We start from the raw sequence: 23,585 nt of genomic DNA, 5'->3' as shown, positions 1-23,585 counted from the left end.
GGGGGCCGAATACTTTCGCAAGGCACTGTAGAGAGAAAAGATTCAACATTATAGAGACATATAGTAAATAGTAAAAGAGCTGTTATTGGTCGCTGCTGAAATGGGTGGGAGAAGTAAAATCATGTTGATGATGAATGTTATTGGCTGATTGTAACCAAAGAGGAGGAGCAGTAAAATAGCTAGAACTAAGTAAAGACGTACAGCCAACTTACTTTCACTTACAATTGCTAGCAGAGAGAGACACACTGAATCATAGTTAAAGTCCAGCCGCTGTAGCACAACAATTTATTTATTTATTTTAATTAATAACTATTTTTTTTTGTTTCAATTACAAAAAATTTAAAACCCAGCTGTGATCTAATACCACCAAAAAAAAAGCTCTATACGTGGCGGGAAAAACAGTGTAAATTAAATTTATGTACTATATCGCAGGAGAGCTCAATTTTCAGGTCAAAGCTGCAGTGCGCTAAATAGAAAAATATGGCCTGGTCAGGAAGGTGGCGTAACCTACAGGTGGTCAAGTGGAACCTAAAAGCCCTTACTGTTTATCAGTTTAGTTCCTCTCATGACGATCGTGGAGATAATATGTAACATGTGCAAATCAAATTATGCTTTCATGTGTAGGCTAGGCACACCTATGTGCAAATTCGTTTTTTTTTTCACAGGAGGGAGGATGATTTCTAAATTATTTTTTCTTTTTAAAAAAATTTAAAAAATCACTTAACTTTACTGAAATCACATGTGATAGCTATAATATATGTTTATGTGTGTGTGTGTGTGGGGGGGGGGGGGGGGGGCAGGGGACTTGTTTTTGGGCATAATATGTTTTTTTTGTAAAAAAAAGTAATCAGACACGCTACTTATATAATAATCAGACACGTTACTTACCATTATGTATCGCTTATTTTTTTACGACAGGCAGATGGGTCATGCTGATGGCGCTGCATCTACTCAACTTTGTAGGAGATCTCCTCCCACTTCTCCCACTTCCACTCTGGAGTGGTCTCCTTGGAGCGGGTGCCACACAGCTGCATCCAGCAAAAAAGTGTTTCCCTTACAAGGACCTGGGACTCAATGTGAGTCCAAGGAAGGTTAAGCATTCTGCTGGTTGCAGCTTGTGTCCCCTTGTGGACCTCCATTGAGTCGAACTACCTGGAGCCACCATCAGATGCTGCAATCACCAGTGTGAACCAGAACAGTTAGGAGCGCAGAGCGAACAGGGAGTAAGTTATATGCTTGAATTCCATTGGCTGTTGGGGTAGACCGTTCGACATGAACAGAAACAAACAAGTATCGTATCATTCAATACAATCAAAAATATGTATAATACCATTTGACCTGAAGATTCGACGAAGCAGCTAAAAACATACTATCGCTGCGAGCGGACATTTACAGTCAAATGCTCTGCCTATATGCTATAGAAGAATTCTAATGTTGTTTGACTAGTCATAATAATTAATAGTTATTGTTACTACTCAAACAACATTAGAATTGCACTATAGTTTGTGGGTGGAGCGTTTGACCAGAAATGTACAATTGCGGCGTTGTACAGTTTAGCTGCTTTGTTGAATCTTTTTAGAACATCCAACAGACACCATAAGCCTTCAACTGACAGATTCGACCTTAATTAATTCGGATTTTTGGACGAATGCATTTTTTAACGAAACAAAATGAATAAAAACAAAATTCGGGAATAACTAAATAAATGTATTTTTCGAAATTCTGAAACAAAATATTTCATTGTGTAGTGTTGACTGTACTGGCTGAGGCAGCGTTGAGAAAGGTAGTTTGGCACCATGGGTTTTACAATTTGACAGGTGGGTGTGGCTGAAAGATTGATAGATGTAGAGATGGGCTAAGTACATGGATGGGGAAATGGAGATCGATTGGGGCTAGAATGAAGGGGTATGTGACCGGATGGGGGAAATTAATACGGAAAACACAAAGAGAAATACAGAGGCGTGAAAACCCCCAAAAAATGAATGAATGAAAAAAAAAAAAAACAAAAAAAAAAAAAACAGATGAATAAAAAAGAAAAAAGAAACAAAAAAAAAGAAACAACACAAGATGACACACACAGATATGCACACATACACTATATTGTCAAAAGTATTGAGACACCTGCCTTTACACGCACATGAACTTCAATGGCATCCCAGTCTTAGTCAGTATTGAGTTGGCCCACCCTTTGCAGCTATAACAGCTTCAACCATTCTGGGAAGGCTGTTCATAGGGTTTAGGAGTGTGTCTAATGGCAATATTTGACCATTCTTCCAGAATTGCATTTGTGAAGTCAGGCACTGATGTTAGACAAGAAGGCCTAGCTCGCAGTCTCCACTTTCACACATGCGGACATTATATCCATATTTCATCCATCCGTTTGCGGATGAAATATGGACATACATGCATCCCTATGGGATAGCGGGTGTCTGCGGATGTATTGTCCGCCTCCGCAATTGTCCGATTCTGCAGACGGAGGAAAATCCTATTTTTCTATCCGTCTGCAGAGCGGATCGGATGAACACGGACAGACGGTCCGTGCTCATCTGATCCCCCATAGAGGAGAGTGGAGAGCTGACAGGGCGGTCCCTGCACACTATGTTATCCGCCGGCTCAGCGGGGACAACGGAGCGATCCCCGCTGAACAAGCAGATCATCACCGGGCGGATCATTACTGATCCGTCCTGTGTGAAAGGGGCCTAATTCATCCCAAAGGTGTTCTATCGGGTTAAGGTCAGGACCATGTGCAGGCCAGTCAAGTTCCTCCACTCCAAATCCATGTCATTATTGACCATGATTTTAATAGAACATGGTTACTTTGCACTTTTTTGCACTATAATGTTTTATGGAATGAGTGCTAATTTGTTTAGGGTACTTATTTATTTCTATTAATTAATTGATTTTCTGGAGATTTATTATATCAAGTATATTTTATATTATTTAACATTTTATCAGAAATAATTAGCCCTTTATTGAATTTATACATATCTATGCATTTTATACTGTATATTTATATATTTTAGGTGTAGAAAATATTTAGAGATTGTTATATTTAAATGTATTAATAATTGTAGTATTATTATTTAGTAAGTATTGTATATAGGGATTAGTATAGTTTACCTTTTTTGGTTCTTGTGGATTTATATATAGCGCTGTTTTATTTGGGTTGCTATGCTGTGAATAACTACTTTGATAGTTTGAACATCTGTTCTGTGGGGGAAAGGGGGATATGTAATGATTTTTTTTCATTTCCAATAAATATTTTTTTACTATTTAATGTAACCGTTTGTTAGTACACTTTATAAAGAGTCAGCACAGCAGTAGTTATTTCCTATGAAGTATGATGTCTCATTGAAATCTTAAACAGAGGCATTGGAACGAAAGAGGAAAGAGGTGAATAAGCTACTGCCCTGACTCCTGTGTATTAATTTCATCTTGACCCACTGAGGTCTGTAACAACAAGATTTTTAAAACAGGAGGGAAAAAGAAGCTTAAAAACATGAAAAGCAGACCAATTCCCTTATGAAACCAAGGGATTTAAGGAAAAAAGAAGCTTAAAAACGTGAAAAGCAGACCAATTCCCTTATGAAACCAATCACGCCTGCTGCAGGTGAATGCATAATTTTAATACGCAATTTTTCATATTAAATATTTCTCAACTAAAAATCCAAGATGTAAGATACTACTAGAGCTTAGATACTTTAGTTTAAGATTCTGTTTAAATATTGTTTGCAATACACTTAAGCCTGTCTGTTTTATTTACAAAGACAAATCTGCATTGCTTTAAAATGTATATTACTGCTGAATGTTGTACGTTTAGTATTTTCAGTACAGTAAATATTGTAATGCATAACAGTCATGCTTGCATTAGTTCTGCTTCATTGCTGCCCTTATTGCTTTGTAAAATGCTGTGGTAGAATCTGTTGTATGAACAGAATTCATTTTTTATACCAAAACAGCATTTCCCATCAAACAATGTTGTACCATTGCAGATTACATTCTCTTCAGCACAAATTTTAACTGTGTGTGGAAATGCTGAGTAATTATTGGCTCTGTTTCTGCCTATTGCTCTCTGTGGAGATTTCTTCCATTATGCTGTAATCTTATGGAAACACTTACTGATTCTCAACTCAACAGAAAAGTCTTATGACTTAAAACTGTTTTGGAAAGATGATACTATTTAATTATTTGTTCCATTTCAATTGAGCTTTGTACACTGGGTACTTTCTCCATAGAACTATTCAAATTCATTATAAATAGAATATGATATCAAAGAAGATGCAGATCAGGCAAGTTAGCCGTATGCATAAAGCAAAGATAAGTGCACAACAAGAATGTACCCCTCTGACAATCTGTCTGCTTTGACCTTTTAGTTTGCTTTGCAATACATATATTTGGCAACAATTGCAAAATGTTATCCCTGTTACCTTTACAGAGATATTCAGATGAAAATATAAAAAATAAGCATTTGCTAATCGGTTAATAAAGTGTACCTATGTCCAGATTATGTACATTAAAGTGCACAAGCCCTGACTATGGACATAATACTACATATTCTTAAAGCGGAGGTCCACTCCGCTGCAAAAATTAAAAGCCAGCACCTAGACATATTGCAGCTGCTGGCTTTTAACCGCTTCAGCCCTGGAAGATTTTACCACGTTCCTGACCAGAGCACTTTTTTGCGATTTGGCACTACAGCGCTTTAACTGACAATTGCGCGGTCATGCGACGTGGCTCCCAAACAAAATTGACGTCCTTTTTTTCTCACAAATAGAGCTTTCTTTTGACGGTATTTGATCACCCCTGTGGTTTTTATTTTTTCACTATAAACAAAAAAAGTGACAATTTTGAAAAAAATGCATTATTTTTTACATTTTGCTATAATAAATATCCCCCAAAAATATATAAAAAAAAAAAAAACATATTTTTCCTCAGTTTAGGCTGATATGTATTCTTCTACATATTTTTGGTAAAAAAAAAAATTGCAATAAGTGTCTATTGATTGGTTTGTGCAAAAGTTATAGCGTTAGTTTTATGGCATTTTTATTAATATTATTTTTTTACTAGTAATGGTGGCATTCTGCGATTTTTATCATAACTGCTATATTATGGCTGACATGTTGGACATTTTTGACACATTTTTGGGACCATTGTCAATTATACAGCAATCAGTGCTATACAAATGCATTGATTCCTGTGTAAATGACTGACAGTGAATGGGTTAACCACTAAGGGGCAGGATAAGGGTTAAATGTGTCTTGGGGCATGTTTCTAACTGTGGGGAGGTGTGGCTACATGTGACACATCACTGATCTCTGCTCCCAATCACAGGGAGCAGAGATCAGTGACACTGTCACTAGGCAAAATGGGGAGATGCCGTTCTTCCTCCCCGTGACATGATCACGGATATCACCACGGCGATCTAGTCCACGGGACCCGCAACCCAACTCACGGAGGTCCCGGCCGGTGCACGTGATTTCACTGCAGCATATTTAAAGGGACATACCTGTACGCCCATTTGCCTGTCCGTGCCATTCTGCTGATGCAGATTGGTGTGTGCCGGTTGGGAACTGGTTAATAATAGGACACTTACCTGTCCTGGAGCCCAGCGATATCGGCACCACAGCTGATGTTTCAATCAGCTGTCAGGTGCACGCCGCCACCTTATAGCTTCATACCGGGAACCCTACTGCGCATGCGCAAGGCTCCGCTCCTCTTTCCTACTGACATCAATATCCGTGGCTCTGGCTCCCAGAAATGGGAACAGGATACCTGTCAACAACAATCTCATAATCATACCTTGATATGAATGCAAAGTCAAATAAGTAATTTAATGAAGATTTTTACCTCTTTTGCTAGAATGAATTAGCTTGCTTTGTTTTAAGAAAAATTACCATCTTGTTGTTGCTTTTGACTTGGATAGTTGGAGATTCTTTTACTGATGTCACTAATATTTTAATTGTGGGGAGAAGTAACACTTTAATGTTGTTTATCAATCCCACTGGAGCCAGCTGCACCTGCCGCCTCTCTTGCATTCCAGTGAGTGCTGGAGGGGCAGAGCAGAGAGAGGTTTGTGCAAACCAAGAACTGAGCAATCACCGGTCATGTGATCACTCAGTTTTCAGTCTTAAGCCCCATACACATTATCAGATTTTCTGCTTATTGTTTCCTTCAGATTTACCAAAACCATATAATATGAGTTCAAACTTTAGGAGTTTCAATTTGTATGCAATCAGGCAGGCCCTGGCACTACATGGTTTTGGTAAATCTGAAGACAAAAATCAGCAGAAAATCTGATATGTGGTATATGGGGCTTTAGAGGTCATACAGAACAGCTACAGCATAGAGGTGAGTATGCATATTTGTTCTTTTATAACCCCAAACTACTCTTTTATGCCACCATTCTGCCTCCTTTTTATCCTCAGGTCATGATCAGCTCCCATTCTGCTCAAAGCTCCACAACCAGGTTATATTCTGCCTCCCCTCATGATCAGGTATAAAGAGTTGAAACACTTGACCAGTAGCGGCTAGTGCTCAAAATGTTGGGGGGGGGGGGGGGCACAAACAAGCTGAAAATACTGAACCCCCCATCAATTGCAGCCTCACTGTGCCCATCAAATGTAGCCTTTGTGACCATCAAATGCAGCCACTGTGCCCATCAAATGCAGTCATTTTGCCCATCAAATGCATCCACTGTGCCCCTCATATGCAGCCACTTGTGCCCATCATACGCAGCCACTTGTGCCCATCATATGCAGCAACTGTGCCCACAAAATACAGCCACTTGTGCCCATCATATGCAGCCACTTGTGCCCATCATATGTAGCAACTGTGCCCACAAAATGCAGCCACTTGTGCCCATAATATGCAACCATTTTGCCCATCATATGCAGCCACTGTGCCCCATCATATGCAGCCACTTGAGCCCATCATATGCAGCCAATTGTGCCCAGCATATGCAGCCACTCGTGCCCATCAAATGCAGCCACTTGTGCCCATCATATGCAGCCATTTGTGTCCGTCAAATGCAGCCACATGTGCCAACCAAATGCAGCCACTTGTGCCAACCAATTGCAGCCACTTGTGTCAATCATATGCAGCCACTTGTGCCCATCATATGCAGCCATTTGTGTCCGTCAAATGCAGCCACATGTGCCAACCAAATGCAGCCACTTGTGCCAACCAATTTCAGCCACTTGTGTCAATCATATGCAGCCACTTGTGCCCATCATATGCAGCAACTGTGCCCATCAAATGCAGCCACTTGCGCCCATCATATGCAGCCACTGTGCCCCATCATATGCAGTCATTTGTTCCATCATATGCAGCCATTGTGGCCATCATATGCAGCCACTCATGCCCATCATATGCAGCCAATTATACCCATCATATGCAGGTACTTGTGCCCATCATATGCAGCTATTTGTGTCTGCCAAATGCAGCCACTTGTGTCAATCAAATACAGCCACTTGTGCCCATCATATGCAGCCATTTGTGCCCATCAAATGCAGCTACTTGTGCCCATCATATGCAGCCATTTGTGCCCATCAAATGCAGTCACTTGTGTCCATCATATTCAGCCACTTGTGCCCATCATATGCAGCCACTTGTGCCCAAAAATGCAGCCTCTTGTGCCCATCAAATGAAGCCACTTGTGCCCATAATATGCAGCCACTTGTGCCAAGCAAATGCAGCAACTTGTGCCAATCAAATGCAGCCACTTGTGCCCATCAAATTGAGACACTAGAGCAAATCAAATGCAGCCACTTGTGCCCTTCATATGCAGCCATTTGTACCTGTCAAATGCAGAGACTTTTGCCCATAAAATGCAGCCACTCTTGCCCAGTATATGCAGCCAATTGTGCCCCTTAAATACAGTCTCTTATGCCCAGTATATGCAGCCACTTGTGCCCATCATATGAAGCCACTTGTGCCCATTAAATGCAGCCACTTGTGCCAATCAAATGCAGCCACTTGTGCCCATCATATGCAGACACTTGTACCAATCAAATGCAGCCACTTGTGCCCATAATATGCAGCCACTTGTGCCAAGCAAATGCAGCAACTTGTGCCAATCAAATGCAGCCACTTGTGCCCATCAAATTCAGACACTAGAGCAAATCAAATGCAGCCACTTGTGCCCTTCATATGCAGCCATTTGTACCTGTCAAATGCAGAGACTTTTGCCCATAAAATGCAGCCACTCTTGCCCAGTATATGCAGCCAATTGTGCCCATCAAATACAGTCACTTATGCCCAGTATATGCAGCCACTTGTGCCCATCATATGCAGACACTTGTACCAATCAAATGCAGCCACTTGTGCCAATCAAATGCAGCCATTTGTGCCCGTCTAATGGAGCCCATTGTGCCAACCAAATGCAGCCACTTGTGCCAATCAAATGCAGCCACTTGAGCCCACCATATGAAGCCACTTGTGCCAATCAAATGCAGCCACTTGTGCCCACCATATGCAGCCACCTGTGCCAATCAAATGCAGCCACTTGTGCCCTCTTGTTAAATGGGGCTTCCATATTTCCAAAGTTGTGGAAATGAAGTCCTTGTCATCATCAACATGGGGGCAAGGTGCTTTGGGGTGGACAAAGCCCCCTGACCCAAAACACCCCCCAGGTTGAGGGCATGAGGCCTGGTATGTTTCGCTTGTCCCCCCCCCCCTTTCCTGGCCTGCCAGGCTGCATGCTCAGGTAAGGGTCTGGTATGGATTTGGGGGACCCCATGCCATTTAAAAAAAAATGTTGGTGGGTTTTTTTTCTGAATTTTCTATTGCTGAGATTCTTTTCTTTACATACATTTTCCCTGATCTTAAGGATGCAGCGGCCCTCTTTATGAATTTTGGGAAGCACATAGAAGGCAAGGATTTTAGGAAAACATGTTTGACTGAAATCCCATGTGGTTTTATTTATGGTTCCACATGCAAATGCTGTATCAATAAGTCTGTAAAATTTGTTGTTAAATTTGTCAATCAAATTTGGGGCAATAGGGCGATACCAGTTGGAATTTTTTTTAATTTTATTACACATAGGTATATATTGGTCATTGTCTATGACCACAATATTATCTCCATTGTCAGAGGACTTTTAGTTGGAGAAAGATTATTTGCCAAACAATTTAGGGCATGTCTTTCATCTGGGGCTTATTTACCCCTATAGTGGGTTTTAATTTGGAGTGTTTGAATCTCCCTGGATACTAGCTTTAAAAAAGCAGCTGCATTAGGGTTGGAGTCTGGAGGAGGGTATTTGTTCTTCTATTGGTTTGTCACATTGTTGCAGGAGCTGATCAATATCAACACGATCAAACAGATCTGTCTGATTCTGATCCTATAGCAAGGAGTTAGGTTGGTCAATGGCCCTCCTGTTGTCTTTATTGGGGCATTGTGCAATATCTTTTGTATCTTTGTTGTACATGCATTTCAAAATTAGTTTACGAGTGAAAAGCTGTACCTTTTATTTATCTTTTCTTATCTTTAATAAGTTCAAATTTGAGGGGTTGAAGGAAGATCCCCTAAAATGTATTTAATTGTGTTCCTGTGTGATGTATTCACCATGTCTATCATCAATAGAAGAAACAGAAGAACATTATTTCAGCACACCCTGTGAATTACCTAATACCATAGGAAGAATATATCCATGTGCATGAATATTGTGTTTACAATGTATGATTTTTTTCTAACACAGGCTTTTTTGTGGATAGTTCTTATACCCCATCACCATTCCTTTGTCTTTTTTGGCATCAATTGCCTTTGTGTTTGAAGGAAACCTTTGAGAAGGTAGAAACAGAAAACAAACTAGATTTGGGATTTTGAAACATTCGGATGATTATTTATAGGCTTTCTCTTCTTGAAAGAAGATCCTATCGCTCATGATTTTTTCTCTTTTTTTATTAAAATCCCTTTATTGAAATTTTCCAGATGATCCTTAAGTGTTCTATCTTTTTCCGCAAAAGACCCATGTATTTTCAGGGGTGAAGGTTGTACATTAATCCGATCTAGTTCTTTGCCTAAAAACGTATTATTCGTTCCTTGCATTCAGTGATAAGTAGCATCATCATACCTTTAGAACATTTATTTAGGATCTTTTTCTACTCTTTTTGAAGTCTACGCTGATGTTTTCAAATGAGGGAAAAACTTGGACTCTCAACCAAAGGGATTTTATTTTTTCCCTGATGTAATTTTCAAAAGGTTGAATGTGCCAGTTTAATATGGATTTTTTTCGCAGACATTTTGCCAAGATTAAAAAAAACATAGATGTAAGTTTAGACTCAGCTCTTTCTGCCTAAAGTTTTTTTTTTTACATACCCTGTTATACAATTATCTCACTCCTTGCCCTGATATTCAGCCATTCTAAAAGTCATCAAACAAAAAAAAGAAATAAGCAGAAAGCCTCAGAAAAAGAGTGGGGGGAGAGGGGTATTTTCTACCCACTCGATAGCATACATTTTTTGCTGTATTGGCTACATCCCTATGTTATGAATTTACAGAGGATTTGCAAGTTTTTGTGATCCATTTTTGGAGCTACACTAGTCATTTTGAGTGGGTCTTTCTTCGCTCCAAAAACATGCGATTCACCAAATTTTGGCACTGAACCAGGCACATTTAGTGTTACCTGTTTTGCCACGATTGTTGTGCGTTATGTTGCACCATCGCACCGCGTTTGGGATATCATTTAGAAATGAGCACATTTTGTTGTGATTCTGGAATTGCAGGCAGAATTGCTTGATTCTGCCCAGAGTGAATGGAGCCTCTGTGTTTATAACTGCAACAAAGCACAGGTTATTCTGGCCTAAAGTTTCCATCATTATCAGAAGTGCAGTGTGATAAAGGCTTGTATGGCATTGTGGTAATAGTATTTCAATGCCTTATGTACAGTGGTGTGAAAAAGTGTTTTCCTCCTTCCTCATTTCCTGTTCCTTTGCATGTTTGTCACACTTAAGTGTTTTGGAACATCAAACCAATTTAAACAATAGTCAAGGACAACACAAGTAAACACAAAATGCAATTTGTAAATGAAGGTGTTTATTATTAAAGGTGAAAAAAATCCAAACCATCATGGCCCTGTGTGAAAAAGTGATTGCCCCCTAAACCTAATAACTGGTTGGGCCACCCTTAGCAGCAACAACTGCAATCAAGCGTTTGCGATAACGTGCAATGAGGCTTTTACAGCGTCCTGGAGGAATTTTGGCCCACTCATCTTTGCAGAATTGTCATAATTCAGTTACATTAGAGGGTTTTCGAGCATGAACGGCCTTTTTAAGGTCATACCACAAGATCTCAATAGGATTCAGGTCAGGACTTTGGCTAGGCCACTCCAAAGTCTTCATTTTGTTTTTCTTCAGCCATTCGGTGGTGGACTTGCTGGTGTGTTTAGGATCATTGTCCTGCTGCAGAACCCAAGTTCGTTTCAGCTTGAGTACACGAACAGATGGTCGGACATTCTCCTTCAGGATCTCTTGGTAGACAGCAGAATTCATAGTTCCTTTTATCACGGCAAGTCGTCCAGGTCCTGAAGCAGCAAAACAGCCCCAGACCATCACACTACCACCACCATATTTTACTGTTGGTATAATGTTCTTTTTATGAAATGCAGTGTTCCTTCTACGCCAGATATACTTGGACACACACCTTCCAAAGAGTTCCACTTTTGTCTCATCGGTCCACAGAATGTTGTCCCAAAAGTCTTGGGGATCATCAAGATGTGTTGTGGAGAAATTGAGACGAGCTTTGATGTTCTTTTTGCTCAGCAGTGGTTTTCTCCTTGGAACTCTGCCATGCAGGCCATTTTTGCCCAGTCTTTTCCTGATGGTGGAGGCATGAACGCTGACCTTAACTGAGGCAAGTGAGGCCTGCAGTTCCTTGGAGGTTGTTGTGGGGTCTTTTGTGACCTCTTGGATGAGTCGTCGCTGCGCTCTTGGGGTAATTTTGGGCGGCCGGCCACTCCTGGGAAGGTTCACCACTGTTCCATGTCTTCGCCATTTGTGGATAATGGCTCTCACTGTGGTTCGCTGGATTCCCAAAGCTTTGGAAATGGCTTTATAACCCTTTCCAGACTGATAGATCTCAATTACTTTCTTTCTCAATTGTTCCTGAATTTCTTTGGGTCTCGGCATGATGTGTAGCTTTTAAGGATCTTCTGGTGGACCTTACTGTGTCAAGCAGCTCCTATTTAAGTGATGCCTTGATTGTGAACAGGTGTGGCAATAATCAGGCCTGGGTGTGGCTAGAGAAATTGAACTCAGGTGTGGACAACCACAGTTATAGTATGTTTTAACAAGGGGGGCAATCACCATGATGGTTTGGATTTTTTTTCACCTTTAATAATAAACACCTTCATTTACAAATTGCATTTTGTGTTTACTTGTGTTGTCCTTGACTATTGTTTAAATTGGTTTGATGTTCCGAAACACTTAAGTGTGACAAACATGCAAAGGAACAGGAAATGAGGAAGGGGGCAAACACTTTTTCACACCACTGTATGCTTACTCAGAGGCAGAGCTAGTATATTGCACTTAGGTAAAATAATCGTATGTTAGAATACAATATTTGATATAATAGTTGTACTGTTGGCTAAACAATTACAGAGAAAACATATTTGGGGGGTGCTTACCTGTATGTTGAATCATTGTAAAATGAGCAAAAAAGTACTGGCTTAGCAGTATGGAAAGTTAAAAGAACTTTGAGGTGCAATACTAAAAAAAACACCAATCAGAGGTCCTGATTCTCCTATATATTCTTCAGTTAAACTTCTGTTCTGGAGACCTCACTTAGAAAAATATATTGATAAGATGTTGATAAGATAGAGTTGGTCCAGAGACAAGCAGCAAAAATGGTGAGATGTCTGAGGGGCAACATACCTGAAGAAACCGCAGGAACTTATTATGTACAGTCATGAGGAAAGAAGAGAAAAGGGACATGAATAAAACATTTAAATAAATTAAGTGTGTGAATAACATTCAGTATTTTCATTGTGAAACTAATCTCAAAAACATGGCACATGACCTCAAACCAGCAAGAGGAAAGTTCAAATCTAACCTTATAAAGCATTATTTTTCCAAAAGAGTAGTTAATCTTTTGAATAGAGGTATCACATACCTAGAAGATGAGCCCGATATGCAGAGGAAGGCCTCTTTTATGCCCCTGACTCAAAGCCCCTGATAGAGCAAACAGGAGGTGCAGGATTGCAGAGTAGCACTAGTGTTTGGCAGGATCACCAGCAAAGAGGTCAGTCTGGAATTCCAGATGAAACTGTGCAGGGTGGTCAGCAGAGTGGAATGACAGACTGGAGGCTGAAACAGACAAGGAGAAGGTTCCCACAGGACTGGAACTCAGGAGGGTCAGGCAAGCTGGGTCATACCCAGACAGGTATACTGGAACAAGGCAGAGGCAGGAGCAAGGTCACTTGAACAAGCCAGGTCAGTATCAGGCAGGTAGCAGAAGGACCAGGCAGGGGCAAAGCCAAGACAAGCCAGGGTCAGATGCAGGCGGGCAACAGGAATAGTGAAGGGCAAGCAGGGTAATACAAAGGAACACATGCAGAGTAGCGGGTAACACACAGAGGAAGCTTGTTTCTGTGTGTCAGCCTAGTTTAAATAGCCCCTTTGTGCGTTGGCACTCGCAATTGCGGACCAGCTTGCACAGATCTTCTGTTTCTGGCAAGCCTTTCCTGACAATGCCAGGGGCAAGCCTCCGGATACCCAACCGGGCAAACTTCTCAGGATGGGACCTTTTGAAAGACCGGATCAGTCTCTTAGTGTGGATATTACCTTCAGGCTCCCACAAGCTCTATTCTGGCCCATTCCCCTTCCATTTAATCAAGAATTGAACTTGGTTATTTCTCCAAGTTGTTTTCCCCTCAAATTCTTCCTCCCCATCAATTATTACAGGTTCTGGAGGATCCCTATTCTGTTCTGGAAAACAATTGGGAACAGAGGGTTTTAACAGAGTCACATGAAAGACAGGGTGGATGCTGAATGAGTCTGGTAGTTCCAGCTCATAGGCTACCTTGTTAATTCTCCTCTTTGGACCCACAAAGTTAAGACCCAACTTTTTTTGAAGGGCATGCCACCCTTAGGTTTGTTGTGGACTAAGGATGAGCCGAACACCCCTCTGTTCGGTTCGCACCAGAACCTGTGAACAGACCCAAACTTCGTGTGAACTTTAGAACCCTATTAAAGTCTATGGGACTCGAACGTTCACAATCTAAAGTGCTCATTTTAAAGGTTAATATGCAAGTTACTGTCCTAAAAAGTGTTTGGGGACCTGGGTCCTGCCCCAGGGGACATGGATCAATGCAAAAAAAAGTTTTAAAAAGGGCAGTTTTTTCAGGAGCAGTGATTTTAATAATGATTGAAGTGAAACAATAAAAGTGTAATATTCCTTTAAATTTCGTACCTGGGGGGTGTTTATAGTATGCCTGTGAAGGGGCGCATGTTTCCCATGCTTAGAACTGTCCCTGCACAAAGTGTGATTTTGCAAGGAACAAAAGTCTTTTAAAATCACTTTCCATTGTCGGCTCCCGTAATACAGAGAACACTCAATGAGTGTTCTCTGTATTAGCCGACAATTCATTCATTGATAAAAAAAAAAATAAGCGTGGGGGTTCCCCTAAATTCAATTACCAGGCCCTTCAGGTTTGGTATGGATATTAAGGGGAACCCCGTGTCAAATATTTTTTAAAAATTGACGTGGGGGTCCCCCTAAATATCCATACCAGACCCTTTAGGTCTGGCATTGATATTAAGGGGAACACTGCATCAAATACATGCATCCGTCTTCTGTCTCCACTGCGGAGACACTGCAGAGATCCCAGCGCTGACGTTTCTTATATTATGAGGGCGGGGCCACCCATCACCTGACCCCACCCCCTCTGACACTGATGAGGGAAGCCATGGGGTTCCCCAGTGACGCAGGTGCGGTACATCAGCGGGGTCACCCATACGTCACTGGGGAACCCCATGGCTTCCCTCATCAGCGTCAGAGGGGGTGGGGTCAGGTGACGGGTGGCCCCGCCCTCCTAATATAAGAAACGTCAGCGCTGGGATCCCCGCAGTGTCTCTGCAGTGGAGACAGAAGACGGATGCATGTATGGACAGCGCTGGACTGTGAGATCCCCCGTCGCTGGATCAGATCAGCCATCGCTGGGCCCCGGAGAGATGATCATCCATCGCTGGATAGCAAGAGTGGATTACCACCGCTGGAATCTTTTTTTTAATTTTTAATAAAGACATTTTTCAAAAGTGTGTTTGTCTTATTTAACCATTTTTACACTTTCTTTGTGAAATGGTAGGGGTACTTTTGTACCCCCTTACCATTTCAAACAGGGGGGCGGGATCTGGGGTCCCCTTGTTAAAGGGGGCTTCCAGATTCTGATAAGCCCCCCGCCCCGCAGACCCCCACAACCACCGGGCAGGGTTGTGGGGATGAGGCCCTTGTCCACATCAACATGGGGACATGGTGCTTTGAGGGGTCACAGACCCCCAAAGCATCCTCCCAATGTTGAGGGCACGTGGCCTGGTATGGTTCAGGAGGGGGGGGCGCTTTCTATTCCCCCCTCTTTTCCTGCGGCCTGCCAGGTTGCGTGCTCGTATAAAGGGTCTGGTTATGGATATTTAGGGGGAACCCCACGTCTATTTTTTTTTTTTAATTTGACACGGGGTTCCCCTTAATATCCATACCAGACCTGAAGCGCTTGGTAATTGAATTTAGGGGAACCCCCATGCTTTTTTTTTTATATATCAATGAATGAATTGTTGGCTAATACAGAGAACACTCTGTATTACGGGAGCCGACAATGGAAAGTGATTTTAAAAGACTTTTTTCCTTGCGAAATGACACTTTGTCAGGCATACTATAGACACCCCCAGGTACGAAATTTAAAGGAATATTACACTTTTATTGTTTCACGTTAATCATTATTAAAATCACTTTTTTTTTGCATTGATCCATGTCCCCTGGGGCAGGACCCAGGTCCCCAAACACTTTTTAGGACAGTAACTTGCATATTAGCCTTTAAAATTAGCATTTTAGATTTCTCCCATAAACTTGTACAGGGTGTTCCCGGCTTTTCGAATTTGCTGCGAACAGCCCAAATTGTTCATTGTTCGCTGAACTCGAAGCTTATCCCTATTGTGGACAACCACTCCAGATTACCTGGTTCAATAATTAATTCTCCTCGTCTTCTTCTGTCAAAGATTTCTTAGTTATGTTCCTGTCTTTTTGCCATTGTTTCCTGTAATAATTTGTTATTGGAACTGCATAAGTTTATTGTCTCAAGGACAGCCGGTACTGAACATTCTGGAATGGAGTTAAGCAAAAATGATGGGTGAAAGCCATAATTGGCAAAGAATGGAGTTTGTTTTGTGGCAGAGTGGGTGAAGTTGTAGGCAAACTTGGCTAACAGAAGCAGGGAGATCCAGTCATGCTGGGAAAAGGAGGAGAAACAGAGGAAGTATTGCTCGAGGGTCTGATTGGTCCTCTCAGTCTGCCCATTTGTCTGTGGATGGTAAGCAGAGGAGAAAGATATTTCAATTTCAAGAGACTCACACAATGCCTTCCAGAACCTGAAGGTGAATTGTATTCCCTGATCCGAGGCAATGTTAGCCAGCACTCTGTGAAGCTTAATGATTTCCCTGATAAAGACTTGTGCTGCCTCATGAGCTGAGGGTATTCCTTTCATTGGGATGAAACATGCCATCTAGGACAGCCATTCCACCATCACAAAGATCGTAGTATGACCCTCTGCAGTGGGAAACTTCACAATAAAGTCTATGGATAATATCTTCCACGGTCTGTCCGGAACGGGTAATGATTTTAACATCCCCCAAGCTTTGGTTCTACTATTTTTGCTTCAAATTCAATGTGTGTTACACAAGATCAGAAGTTTTAGTTATGCACATGCTCATGACAGAGTTTCAGTATAGTGACCCATAGACTCTCAGGTATGAAGTTCTTGTCCATGTACCAGAACAGGCCATCTCTAGCCTGTTAAACTGTTTCGTCTTAGAGAGCCAACCCCGCTTGTTTGATCTGTGAGAATAGATCTTCCTGCACAAGAAGAAAATTTCCTTTGATGTAATTTCTTTAGATTAATTGGACATATGAGACAATTCATCAGGTTTCGTGTTTTTCAAGCTGGACCGGTAGGTGACATGGAAAGAAAATATGGAAAAGAATAATGCCCACCTGGCTTGACGTGGCCTTAATTTCTTTGCAGTTCTCAGATACTCCAGATTTGTATGATCTGTATATATCTGGATTTGATGTGCTGCCCCTTCTAACAGGTATCGCCATTCCTCCAGTGCAAATTTTGTTGCCAACAGTTATCGGTCCCCAACATCATAATTCCTCTCTGCTGCTGATAATTTATGGAAGAAGAAAGCAACTGGATGTAACAGCGCTCTGGTCCCCTGTCATTGAGAAAGTACTACTTCAACAGTAATTTTGGAGGCATCAACTTCCAGGATGAATGCCAGGGTAGAATCAGGATGCTTTAAAACAGAAGCAGAGATGAACAGTCTCTTAGGGGGCTCCAAAGCAACCTGAGTTTCAGGAGACCAATGGAACTGGACGCCCTGCTTGGTTAACTGTATAATAGAAGCGATGATGGCTGAGAACCCTTTAATAAACTTTCCATAGAAGTTATCAAAATCTACAAAGCATTAAACCAGTTTCTTGTCCACGGGGACTGGCCAATCCAGGATTGCAGTAATCTTTTGGGGGTCCATCTTAATTCCTTCAATTGAGATAGTTAGTCCCAGGAATTGGATACTTTGTTGCTCAAACTCACACTTTTCGGGCTTAGCATGCAGGCAATGCTGCCTGAGCTGGACCAACACACATCTGATATGCTTGTGGTGGAAGTCTATGGAAGATGAAACGATCAGAATATTGTCTAGGCAATAATAATAAGATTTAGTTGATGAAGTACTGGAATGTAGCAGGAGCATTGCATAACCAGCATCACCAGATATTCGAAGTGCCCTAACCAAGTGCGAAAAGCCATCTTTCATTCATCCCCTTCCCTGATGCGGACAAAGTTGTAGGCCCCTCAGAGGTCAAGTTTAGTAAAAATGGTAGCAGCTCCAAGTCTTTGAAATAGTTTGGGTAATAGGGGAAGAGGGCAGCGATTCTTAATGGTAATTTTGTTAAGATTGTGGTAGTCAATGCAAGGCCATAAAGTGTGATCTTTCTTTTCTACAAAGAAGATACCTGCTCCTGCCGGGAGGTGGATGGGCAGATGAAACCCCTTTTCAGATTCTCATCAATGCACTCCTTTAACGTCCCCAGCTCCAGCTCTGTAAGGATGGATTCACACTTATGCATTTTTAGTGCTTTTTGCATTTTTCAGATTTGCACTATAGAACATGTTCCATAGGAAACCACGTTAAATGAACTGTAGTGCAAATCTGCAAAATGCAAAAAGCACAAAAAATGCATAGGCGTGAATCCAGCCTTAGAGGGAAGATTCTCCCAAAAGGAACTTTGGCCCCCTGGAAGGAGCTCAATAGGACCATCATAGGCCTAGTGGGAAGGAAGAGTCTCTGCTCCTTTTTTACTGAAAACATCCATGAAATCATGATAATCCTTTGGGACTGATTGGCATGGTCAGAAGAAATTTATAGGTACTTACGAAGCTTGGCTGGACAGGTTCTGACATAATGGCCTGGTTCTCCACAATACAAGCACAGGTTGTTCAGCCGACAATGTTGGTGTTCTTCAACCATAGGTCAGGGACGGAGCAAGCCTAGTTTCATAGGTTCGAACATATGCGTGTGGAAGCTGACTGTACTGGAGAAGCTGGATTAGAGAAACTAGAGACTCTTGGTAACATCCAAGTGGGACAAGATGGTCCTGTTGCCCTCTCTGATCTCCATTCCCTCAGGCGCTGGTCAATCTGTATGGACAGGTTGGTGAGTCCATCCAGGGTTTGGGGTACACCAACTCGTGTCATCTTTTAGAGGGTCTGACAGCCCCATACAAAACTGGTAGTGGAAGGCAGCATCATTCCAATTAGCGTCGGCACTCCAACATCTGAACTTAGCGATGTAGTCTTCTGCCACCCTGCGTCCTTGTTGTAGAGTATGCAGTGCAGCTTCAGCAGTTGCAGAAAGCTGAGGGTCCTTGTAAAGTTGTGCCATAGCATCAAAGAAGGTAATCAGGTTAGTTAATACTGTTGCTTTCTGTTCCAGGAGGCGGTGTGCCCAGGCTTGCGCTCACCCTGTACCAAGGAGACTACAAAGCCCACTTAAGTGGCTTCTAAGGAGAAGGTACGTGGCTGCAGAGTAAAGTATAGTTTGAAGGCATTGTGGAACACCCTGAATTTACTGCATTCTCCAAAAAACCTTCCAGGTGTGGGAACTTTTGGCTCAGGGGGAAGCATAACTACTGCAAGAGGACAGGCCGCACTGGCTGAGGAAGCAAAGGGATGTGGAGACCCTTGGGTACTGGCTGGAGATTTCTGTGTGTCAAGCTGGTTTAAATAGCCCCTTTGGGGCCAGGGATCGCGCATGCGTGCTCGCACATGCGCATTGGCACCCCAAATTGCACACCAGCTTGCACAGATCTTCTGTTTCTGGCAAGCCTTTCCTGACAGGTAGTGAGTCGGTCAACAGTAAAGCCCCATACACACTATCAGTTTTTTTGCTGAGTTTTTCCTTCAGATTTACCAAAACCATATAATATGAGGTCAAACCTTAGGAGTTTCAATTTTATGCAATCAGGCAGGCCCTTGCACAACATGGTTTTGCTAAACCTGAAGGAAAAACTCAGCAGAAAAACTTATGGTGTGTATGGGGCTCAAGGCTGCTTTCACACATGAGTCCTTACCCACTTGAGGAGATATTTTTTCATGCAAAAACTGACCATTTAGATCTGTTTTTCATCAGATCAGTTTTTTTAATGAAAGAAAAATAAACTTTGATCCATTCAAAAAAACTGATTTTGACAGAAGCAGATGTAAAAAAAATGCAAGTGGATGATCATCCGTTTACATCCATTTTTTCACAGAGATGCTTCAATGTCTGTTTTTCACCATCAATGGATGGATGGATATATTCATAATTTTTTTTTATTCAACCAACAGATTAAATGAAAAAAATTACCCAATCCACATTCGATGTGGATGGGGGAATCCTCCCACAGTGCTATTGTGTTCTGATGGTGAGCAGCCTTCCCTGCCGTCAGAATACAATGATCAGTACTGCAGCACTGATCTATCAGGGAAAACCTGACAGGCTGGTTGTACAAAAGTAAATCAGTAGATCAACTTCTGTACAACCAGTGTACCCATACATAGATGGAAATTTAGCCGGTCCCTAAAAAATAAAATAAATAATTTATGACAAAGGATCAGTATATAAAAAATAATGTGAAATAAATGAAAATATTACATCAAAGTACCATGTGAATTTACTAAATTATTCATATAGCACTAAAATAAATTGTCCATACAAAGTGTGTCCAAAAAGAGAAAGAAAACAATGTCCTTCTTTAGCATTCCTTCATCCATGTAGAAACCATTCCACAAAGTTTGAATATAGATCACCTTTCATTAGTGCAATACCGTTCATCAATAGTAGAGGAGAATTTACCACCCTGTGACACGGTTACAAACACCTCTTACAATATTTGGTGGACCATCATGTTCTACAATGGTCTAATTATGCTAAGCACATAAAATCCAAGGATGGCTTTGCCATGGCATATGAAGCTCTTATCAACTGATGTCACCAATGGATGAAAAAAAAAACATCTCCCATAGTAAAGTATGTTTAAAAAATCTTCCCCTTTATTTTATAGAAAGTGATTCCTGAGTCCACATTAAGTGGGAGTGAAATAACAATAAAATAGATTCCACAAAATCAGTATAACGGGCGGATAGCTCCAGCATAAAGAACGCTAAGTTGGACTGGCGCAGATACATGATGACATCATGAACAAGTCACGCCTCAACTTATAAATAACATTAAGGCAGGTTTTTCCTGTTTCTCCTTGGAAAAAACCTGCCTTAATGTTATTTATAAGTTGGGGCAAGACTTGTTCATGACGTCACATATTCACCAGCACACCATAGATCATCAGATATCATACAAAACATTTATTGCAAAAAAATCACATCACAAAGGACCAAGTACAACCAAGTGATGGTCAATGTCTGATGAAGGGATCCTGCAGGGCTCCGAAACGCTGCACTTGGTCCTCTGTTATGTGATCTTTCTGCAAAAAAAGTTTTGGACGATATCTGATGATCCAGTTTTGTAGAATGATTATATGCTAAAGAAGGACTTTTTCTTTTTGACACACTTTGTATGGACAACTTATTTTCAGAGCTATATTATTCAGTTTGTAAATTCACATGGTACTTTGATGTAATATTTTCATTTATTTAATGTAATGTTTTTATATAGTTTCATCATTTGTCATACTGTGTATTGTTCATTTTACTTTCACTAGCGCTGCTTTTTGATTATATTGATTAAATAACTGGTATTACAGTTTCACAGTGGCTGCTTGCACTTATTGTTTGATGACTTAGTGCAGATTTATTTTATATAATTTCTATTACAAGAAATATAGCTACATTAATGCCTTAATTGGAACATTTAAACATTTGAAAGTGTACAATGCTTTTTAAAAAAATAGCTTTTTATATGCTTTGGGTTTCCTAAGACTGTGGTCAGAAGAGTAGATTATTTTTTTAGTTTATAACATTTAGACTCCTTGTGGAGTGCTAAAACAAGGGAAACACCATTTTTATAGAGGGCATATATACGTAATAACCAAAAGAATATAGCCTGTATCAAATAATTAGTTTTTCCAAAAAACAACTACCATTAAAAATAAACCAAATATAGCAGCTTAAAGGGTAAACAATAATCAACTATCATAAAAATCGAAAAGTACAGCATATAGTGTAATAACATCATTGTACCCCGTTTCCCCCAAAATAAGCCCTACCCTTAAAATAAGACCTAGCGTGAATTTCTGGGATGGCTGCAATATAAGCCCTAACCCAAAAATAAAGTCCTTGTAAAATCATATAATCCGTTCTGTAAAAATATTATATAATGTGCAGTGTGTCTCTTGGTGTAACTTTATTGTGAAAAATACCTTATTTAGAGCACCATTGGGCGGTCACATGACCCACCAGAGCTCTGTTCTTCCACTCCTGGCTGATTTCAGCATTCCCTCTCTCTGCAGCACTAGGAGCGGGGCTGATGTCAGTGGAGATCTCAGTCCCTCCCTCTGCAGTATTCAGAAGAAGATCTCTGGCGGGTCACGTGAGCGCCCAGTGGTGCTGTCAAGAAGACACGGCACATTAAAAAATATTTTTACAGTACAGATTAAATGATTTTACAAGGTCCTTTAATGAGATATTGAAAAAAAACAATATCTCATAAATAATAAACACACAAGATAAACAATTGGGGTGATAATATTTATAACTCCCCATTTCTGTATTTTCTTGTCAACCTAAAAATTTTGAGATCAAAGCTATTTTAAAAACCTACAAGGAACAAAGAGATATGTGTTAGTTCTTGCACTTCTAAAAATACTTGAAACCTTTGTAAAAATGAATTTTAAAAAGGATCTACTTTTAAATAGACAATTTTTCTTAAAAATTTTTAAAATATTTTGGCATTGATGGAATTTGTCCTGCATAATAAAATCACGTTTATGTAATTTTTATACTATAAAATGGATTTAATACTGAACTAGAAGGGAATTACATTTCTTGTGTTACCCCTGATTTCTCTGTGAACTAATCTAAACAATGCTTATCCTGCCTGTTTTCCTGCAAATTCTAAACTGAACTTTATCCTTTAGAGAAGAGAGGTTTACTCTGGTCTATAATGACCATGAGGCATATTGGCTTTTCAAGATTCTTAATGGTTGCACAATAAAACAAAATTGTCTTATTTATTTATTTTTTGTTTTGTATATTAATGTGTGACTTTCTCAAAGGAAGCTTCAGAATAAAAACAAAACTATATTTTATTATATTTTACCACAAATAGTAAGCCCCAATCAATGCTAAACTGTTTATATACCTCGTCCAATCAGAGAACTCATTATATTCACTTAAAAATATACAAGGCATTCTGTGAATGGTGGCCATTTCAAGAGACTACTCCCTATGGTTACTGCGTAGAAGAAAATTTGTTCAGCACAGGACCCAGTAGATTGTTTCTATTGCTGCATTTGTAGTTTCTACAGAAATAACTCAGGTATGTGATTTGCATGCTTACATTGGTCCAAGCTGGACCAATGTAACACCAATAAGAATCATACCTAGAATTCACATTAATGTTTCTGTCTTTTAAATTTAAGAGTAGCATGTTCTGATAAGTTTTTAAAATATTAAACATTTTCTGAGTCTATTTCTCTTTCACTGCTTGCCCACCAGCCACCATCATTATACTGCAGCAGGTTGGCACAGCTGCACAAACCACCATAGGTGCACATCGCCACTTTACGAGCTATAGGGGGCATGCGTGTCCACGGCGTAATGCCGTGGCTGACGCACGTGGCCGCCAGACATACAAAGCCAGTGTAAACAGACAGATCCACATTCT

This window comes from Lithobates pipiens, unplaced genomic scaffold (assembly GCF_037356315.1).
Source record: "Lithobates pipiens isolate NorthernLeopardFrog02 unplaced genomic scaffold, aLitPip1_a1.2 Scaffold_27, whole genome shotgun sequence".
NCBI lineage: Eukaryota > Metazoa > Chordata > Amphibia > Anura > Ranidae > Lithobates > Lithobates pipiens.
This window is presented reverse-complemented; position numbering follows the sequence as displayed.